This window comes from Papaver somniferum, chromosome 3 (genome assembly GCF_003573695.1).
Source record: "Papaver somniferum cultivar HN1 chromosome 3, ASM357369v1, whole genome shotgun sequence".
NCBI classification, from domain to species: Eukaryota; Viridiplantae; Streptophyta; class Magnoliopsida; order Ranunculales; family Papaveraceae; genus Papaver; species Papaver somniferum.
Genome location: NC_039360.1, coordinates 53,934,631 through 53,941,461, shown reverse-complemented (window position 1 = coordinate 53,941,461; position 6,831 = coordinate 53,934,631). Strand labels below are relative to the sequence as shown.

Sequence of the window (6,831 nt, the reverse complement as noted above, 5' to 3'; positions counted from 1 at the left end):
AACGCCCATTCTGCCACAATAGGAGGTCCTTGTTTTTTCCAAAAGTTATCGGGTAATAGGTCGGCCACCCTTCATCCTCATCCTTTTCCAAGAAAATGCTTATCTTATGATTCCAATTCCATTCCCCTTCAGGTGCCCATGTATGAATATTTTTTTTGGAAATGGGTGCCCAGAAATCTAGTCAGGGATGATTAATCCCCTCATCATAGGCCTCAAGGATGTAGTAAAATAAAAGGCGAACTCCGAACATAACCATCCCAAGTGATGGGAATTCACTTCCAAGAATATGATGCGGGTGTCGCGAATGTTGATGAAATGTCTCAGTGTCCAAATTGAAAGAAACTATGTCACTATCCCACTGACAACAATCCATCCAAAAAATACAACCATGTGTGTACACACCTGAACTCCGAAAAGTATAAGGAATCTCCCCTGTTATGTTCCTCCATACCTTCTTGTCTCCTAGAGTGTGTATTTGAACTTTACCATCCATGTGAATTCGAACAACCTTGTACTCATTGGTACATTGACAGTAGCCGAAACCCCCAATTACATTGTATCATGGATACCGTACTTGATCTCGTGTAATTGGGATGCATAGTTGTGGCAGATGTAGGTGCTCACCAGTTTCTGGATTCATAACATATACAGGATCTTGTATGTCGTGGTGTGAAACATAAAAACATACCATACAATTGCAAGATCCAACTATTGGGTGCAACTTAGTCAAATCTTCATGGGTTCCATCATTCGGGGCGTCGTGATTGTTGGCTGTTACGATCGGGATGAAATCTTCCTCTCTATAAAAGAGTTGAGTAACTTCTTTTCCTATTCTTGGTGTGACACCAAAAAGGAGTCCAATTCTTTTGTCCCTGAGGAAAGTATTCCACTCTTTGGAAACACATTTTCTTGCTAAAATGCTTTCTGCAGTTTGGAGGTACTGTAGTATCTCGGTAGTTAATTCCGGCAACATATCCATCACTATTATACTGATGAAAGATTATCAAATTTTTTTTTTTAAAAGCATTTAGGATTTTCTTAATATTGTATAATGCTACAGGAAGATACGAGTAAAACTTATATAGACATCCAATACACCTGTTGGAGAATGGTCGCGTCCTTGATGAGCAGGCATTATTTGAATGGTCGCGTGCTTAATGAGCAAGCAAGTAACGCATATTTACACGTTTTATCTTATAAGGGGTTATAGCTTAAACCTATAACTGGATTTTTATTTAAAATGAAACAAAATCTAAAGGATAACCATTACGTCATGAAGTAGGTCTGAAAGTACACGACATTTTAGTAGGTGTGTAGAACAATAACCAAGATGATGATACGGATCTGTTATGGAATGAGTTTCATCATGCAAATTCAGTGGAAGAAAATGAAGAGAAAGAAGAGAAACATAGAGAAAGTAAATGATGAAGAATACCCAGAAGAGTTTTTGTTGTTGTTAGAGAAAAAGGAAAGGAGGGAAGCAAGCAACAAGTAAGACTCGACTATCTCCAATTTTCTTATAGCTGGTGGATTTTTTGAATTAAGTTGCTTTAATGGAAATGATGATACAGAGTTTGCAAATGTTTACACAAGTTACTATTTTGAAGAAATAGGTATCGTCAAAGTACAGAGAAAATTTGGAATTAAGAGGGGTCTAACAGGAAATTATGGTCGACTGAATCTTGTTTTGTTTTTTGGAATCTATGTTTCAGATTTAGGATTAATTTTCATGTTTTTTCTAATATTAATGACTGAATGGTGTTGGACTTGCTTAATGACTGTCGAAGGGATTAATTTTCTTGTTTAATGACCGTTTTCTTGTGTATGATTGAATAGTGTTGGAGTTGTTGGTTGCATTGTCAAACTCAGTCTATGATTAAAGAACTGGATATATAGAAAGCACAAGTATTGTGTTGACATATGCCATCACCAAATTATTGTACGACGGTTGAGAGAATAATGTGCGGTTACTTTGTGAAACCAATGCATTAGATCGTCTTATTTGCCGAGTTAGATCTTCTTCTTTCAAAAAAATGCATAAAAAATCTTGATACCCATGAGAAATATAAAAACCTAAAACCTAAAATCTTTGCAATTAACCAAGATTGCAAACAACCAACTAGGAAAAATCCTAGTCCCATTTGTATTTTCTTTTGAAACATCCACACACTTAAATAGTTTAAGTCACTCTAATATGTGTCTTTTCCAGAGTTGTAGCTTGACAAAAGTCCACGAAGCTACAAAATGATGACAAACGTTTGCCCTATCCAGATACTTGTGTGATAGATGAGAGTACGAGGTGCATTTACCGTGCGACACCAACGCATCATTTCGCCATACAAAAATATATCCAAAAAAGTATTAGGTTTATGATTACATAATCAGTATGATAAAGATTAAATCCTCAGCCAACGAGGAGTGTAATTATTTTCTTTTGAAACATCCACTCACTTAAGTAGTTTACGTCATTCTAAAATATATGTACCAATCAAGATGTGTCTTTTCCAGATTTGTTGTTTGACAAAATACCACAGAGCTACAAAATGATGATGACGTGTGCCCTAACCAGATTATTGTGCGACAGTTGAGAGACTGAGGGGCGGTTACTTTGCGAAACCAATGCATCATTTCAGTTTAAAAAAATGTATCCACAAAGTATGAGGTTCATGATTACATTATCGCGCTTCTGCTTAGTAGTATATGATTTAAGTTACTGTACCGAAAATCATATATGGTGAAAATTGTATTTTGCACCATATTTCACGTGATCAATTTTTTGTGCACCATATTTTAATGTATAAAAGACGTAACACAAGTATGACGAAGGAGCCAAAATGATGATGACGTGTGTCCTCACCAGATTACTGTGCTACAGTTGGGAGTTCGAGGTCCGAATACACTGCGAAACCAACGAATCATTTCGCCTTAAAAAAAAATATCCACAAAGTATTAGGTTTATATTACATAATCGCTACGATAAAGATTAAATCCACCGCTGATGTAATATTAAGATTGCGGTAAATACGGATTCGTTGCTCGGACTTGAATAGATTTAAAAACAAAAATATATACAAAATTTTCACAGGATCAAGAGATACTAGGACTCAGGATTTCACCAATTCTTATACTCATGCGATTCATGTATTTATTCTAAACATTTATAGCTTCTAAACATCGACTCTTTATTTGCCAAAACAGATTTTAAAAATATTAAGTGTAAATCTTAAGCATGGCCTATCAAAAGGATTAGTCCCAAGCATAAACCATCAAATGAAATCACAAATAATTAAGAAAAATCATAATTCAATTCATAATAATGCAAATAGTCATAAAAGAATTAAATAAAAATTATTCATGCATAAAGAATGGTTTCCTCCATCATCCCAGTATTGGGGTTTAGCTATTCATATCAACCACACACTCAACATATTAATTCAAAGCCCAAAGTGTGATTAAAAGAGTCAAAAGTTATAAAATAGTAGTTATGAGACTCACAAAACACGTCCAGAAAAGAACGACAACAGAAAACTGCAGCGAACTGCGACACCTCTCTTCTGCTGTTGAGCTGCTGAAAATAAGACTGTTCTGGAGCTGCTGAAAAAAGACTGTCCTGGAGGGTCTGTTCTTCGTGTTCTCGAAGCTTTTTAATGGCAGCAGCAGCAGCAGGTGAACATTGCTGTTTTTCCTTCTTCTTCGCTCCTCCTGGCTCTGGCTCGACCCCAAACTCTTCATCCCCTTTCTATGACGTAAACCCACTCTTATATAGCCCTCAAATCCCCCAAAAATCTCTACTAACAGCGACCATTCTTTTTATTCTTCTCCACATGCAGTTGAGAGAAAATCTCTCCTGTGACTCTCTACGCGTGCTGTTAGCTATGAAATAGCAACCAAACTATTCTTAGGACTTGAACAGGACCAAATACATGTATATCCAGCGTGAAAGTCTCCCAAAAATTTCTCACAAAATATTTGAACGTGAACAGCAACATACGTGTCCTGTTTGGACTTTGATTTCTTCTCCCGGTCATTCCAGCCACTTATGGCCCTTAAAATCACCCATGTTAGCTTCCTATAAGTCCATAGAGTAAGCCCAAACATTTCCAGCCCTTTAATCGCACTATAGCTCCTTCAAAAATTCCGATCAAAAACTGCCAGTTAACAAACTCACTTTCCCGCCAAAACTTCATTTGAAATGTGAAGAAGAGATGCCCCCTATCCATCTCCGGTGTCCCTTTAGCAGCTGCCTGGAAATGGGTCACCCCTTAGTAATTAGGTTACCCCTTATACAAAATTGAGGGTCCATATAGTGAGTTTTCTGGGACATTTTCCGCACTTTTTCGGGGTTCCTCCGAGGTATTTCTGAGGTTCTTCCGGTACTCTATCAACGGAGGTCCAAACGCCGCATTTTCAGCCAATTTCGCCGCAAAACCTTATTCTTCTAAAAACACCTACAAATAAATAAAATACCATAATAAGTACAAAATGGGTACTAACAATATATACAATTGGGCTATATTAGACACATAAATGCGTCTATCAAATACCCCCAAACTTATTATTTGCTAGTCCCGAGCAAATCAAAACTACAAAATAAAATCCTAACTCACTGTCGCAGGCATCGTCGATTGCATTTAGCGTATGCAATAAGCCTTTAAACCCCTAGGTGTCCCTAGTGGCCGAGTTATAGTCTCGGGAGGGCTTACCAGAGATATACCCACAAAACCTGTACTCCTAATTGGTCACAAGTATCCAAAGAGCTATGAGGACATACATATTCTCAACCTATCTCCAAGTAACTAGAATGCCAGAGAAATTAAAGGTGTCATCTCTAAATCTAACTGAAGAAAAGGGGAGACACATCCACATGACTGCTAGATAAAGAGATATCCGCTATACAGATAGATAAACATTGTAAGATGCGTCCGCTGCTTTACAGCTGGATAAGATTAGGAGAGAGATAAAAATGAGAGGGACATCTGCTATACAACTGTACTAATTACGTGTGATGAGTTAAACCAGTGCTAGAAAGATCTTGTGTCAGATTGAAAGCAGACTAACAAAGCAACCAAAATGCATCTTTCTTCGACTCTCTCACAGTGCCCAGTAGAAACAACGCCTTCTTCGGTATTCAACTGTTGATGATAAACTCTCGAACCTCATAGAACCTTGACAATTAACTCTTCTCTTCGATTTCTTGCTTGACTTATAAATTTCTTCTTCCCTATGGCCTTATTGAACAAAAAGAACGTAATGATGTTTCATTTTTTTTTTCATTTTTTTTTTCATTTTTTTTTTTTTGTTTCATTTGTTTTTTTTTTTTTAATATTACAAGACAAAAATTTAAATGGCCATGAGAGAAGGACTTTAGAACTTGGATCTTCACAACTTGTGATGTCTTGGTATCATGAACTTCAACAACTTATATCATTTGCTCTTGTAACTTCTTGTAACTAAGTCTTCAACTTTGATTTTTGAATTATTCTTTTCTATTGTTGCTTCTAAACCTTAAACGTCTTCAACTTTTTCATAAATTTTGATGTCACTCCGCTTGTTGATGATGATAAGTTTCTACTGAGAGAGAGTCGTAATCCAGTAACTAAGACTACATTGTGAGGTTGCTTTGTCTTTCTGGCATTTCCTTCTGACCTACTTGCCTTTCCATCATGTATGGTTAGGTCCATCACGGTTACCCTCTAAAAGGAACAAGTTCTCTCCTGAATTTCAAGGATCTCAATGTCTTTTTCTCTAATGTCTCAATAAGTTGTTATCTCTAGCATTCCAATTTCTATCTTTTCGGTGAGAAACAGTATGTAAACTTAGCTAACCGGATACCATGTGACGCTAGAAGTTTCAAAAGTGCGACTAAAATGTTTCTCCCATACCCCCAAACTTAAATCTAACATTGTCCTCAATGTTCTAAAGATGAAATTAAAAGCATGAACAAGGAGAAACTGTTACCATTTGAAGCAAAAGAGATAAGGAAAGATATTACCATGTCGCATGAATGTTGGGTTACCTCCCAAGAAGTGCTAAGTTTAAAGTCTTCAGCCAGACATCGGAAAGGATTAGTCAACTCGAACCATAAAGTAACAGTCGAAATAACTGTGGGTCTTCAAAACAAAATAGAGCTGACCAAAGGAAACTACAATAACCCAAGAAAGTGAACAAGGATAGCATTCCCTTATCTAGTTTCCTGATTAAGATATTTATATCTAATTGTGGTTCAGGTTCAGGCTCTATGAAAGGGTCTAAATAAAATATTTTCCTCGGATGCATTTCCTCATAGGTCGGATCCAAATTATTAGGTCCTAGAGTCTGGAAAAACTCAAATACGAACTTAGAATCACGAAGTAATAACCTTAATAATTGCGGATCCTCTAAGTCAATCAGATTTGACTTACATAATTGACCACAGTGAGAGTAGTGGTCATTATTAAGCAAATGTGTCGATTCTAATTTCCTAAAGCAATTAGGTCTAGTCTCACAACTTAATATTCGACACATTTGGAATATAAACGTTCCCACAGTTGGAAGAAAACTATTTGGTGGGAAAACAAAGTCAATCTGGGGATCATAGCCTGGGCAAACCACATCAACCAGAGGATGGGTTTCTAACGACTGAACTTCTTCCTGGACATCATTAGGTTCGGGAAAACGAGTATGAAGGTAATCTTGCAAAATGGTCAAGGCAGAGATATCAAGTCCTAAGTGTGGGGACTTTCTGAGATTTAAAGGTAAGGCACTAGGGAAGTGATAATCACCCCCGAACTTAGAGTTTTGGGTGTCTCTAGATAGACCTCTAATTATTTCTTGAATTTCCGTATCTTCAGA

At 36.9% G+C, this 6,831-nt stretch overlaps 1 long non-coding RNA gene across 1 annotated transcript; it reads right to left on the bottom strand.

The window, feature by feature from the left end:
* Window positions 1-2,627: 2,627 nt before the first annotated feature.
* On the bottom strand, window positions 2,628-3,722 carry LOC113361260. The gene is made up of 2 exons (XR_003365037.1): window positions 3,496-3,722; window positions 2,628-2,899 (listed from the first exon to the last, which is right to left on the bottom strand). It is a non-coding gene; the product is annotated as an uncharacterized LOC113361260 (long non-coding RNA).
* Between the last annotated feature and the right edge of the window lie 3,109 nt (window positions 3,723-6,831).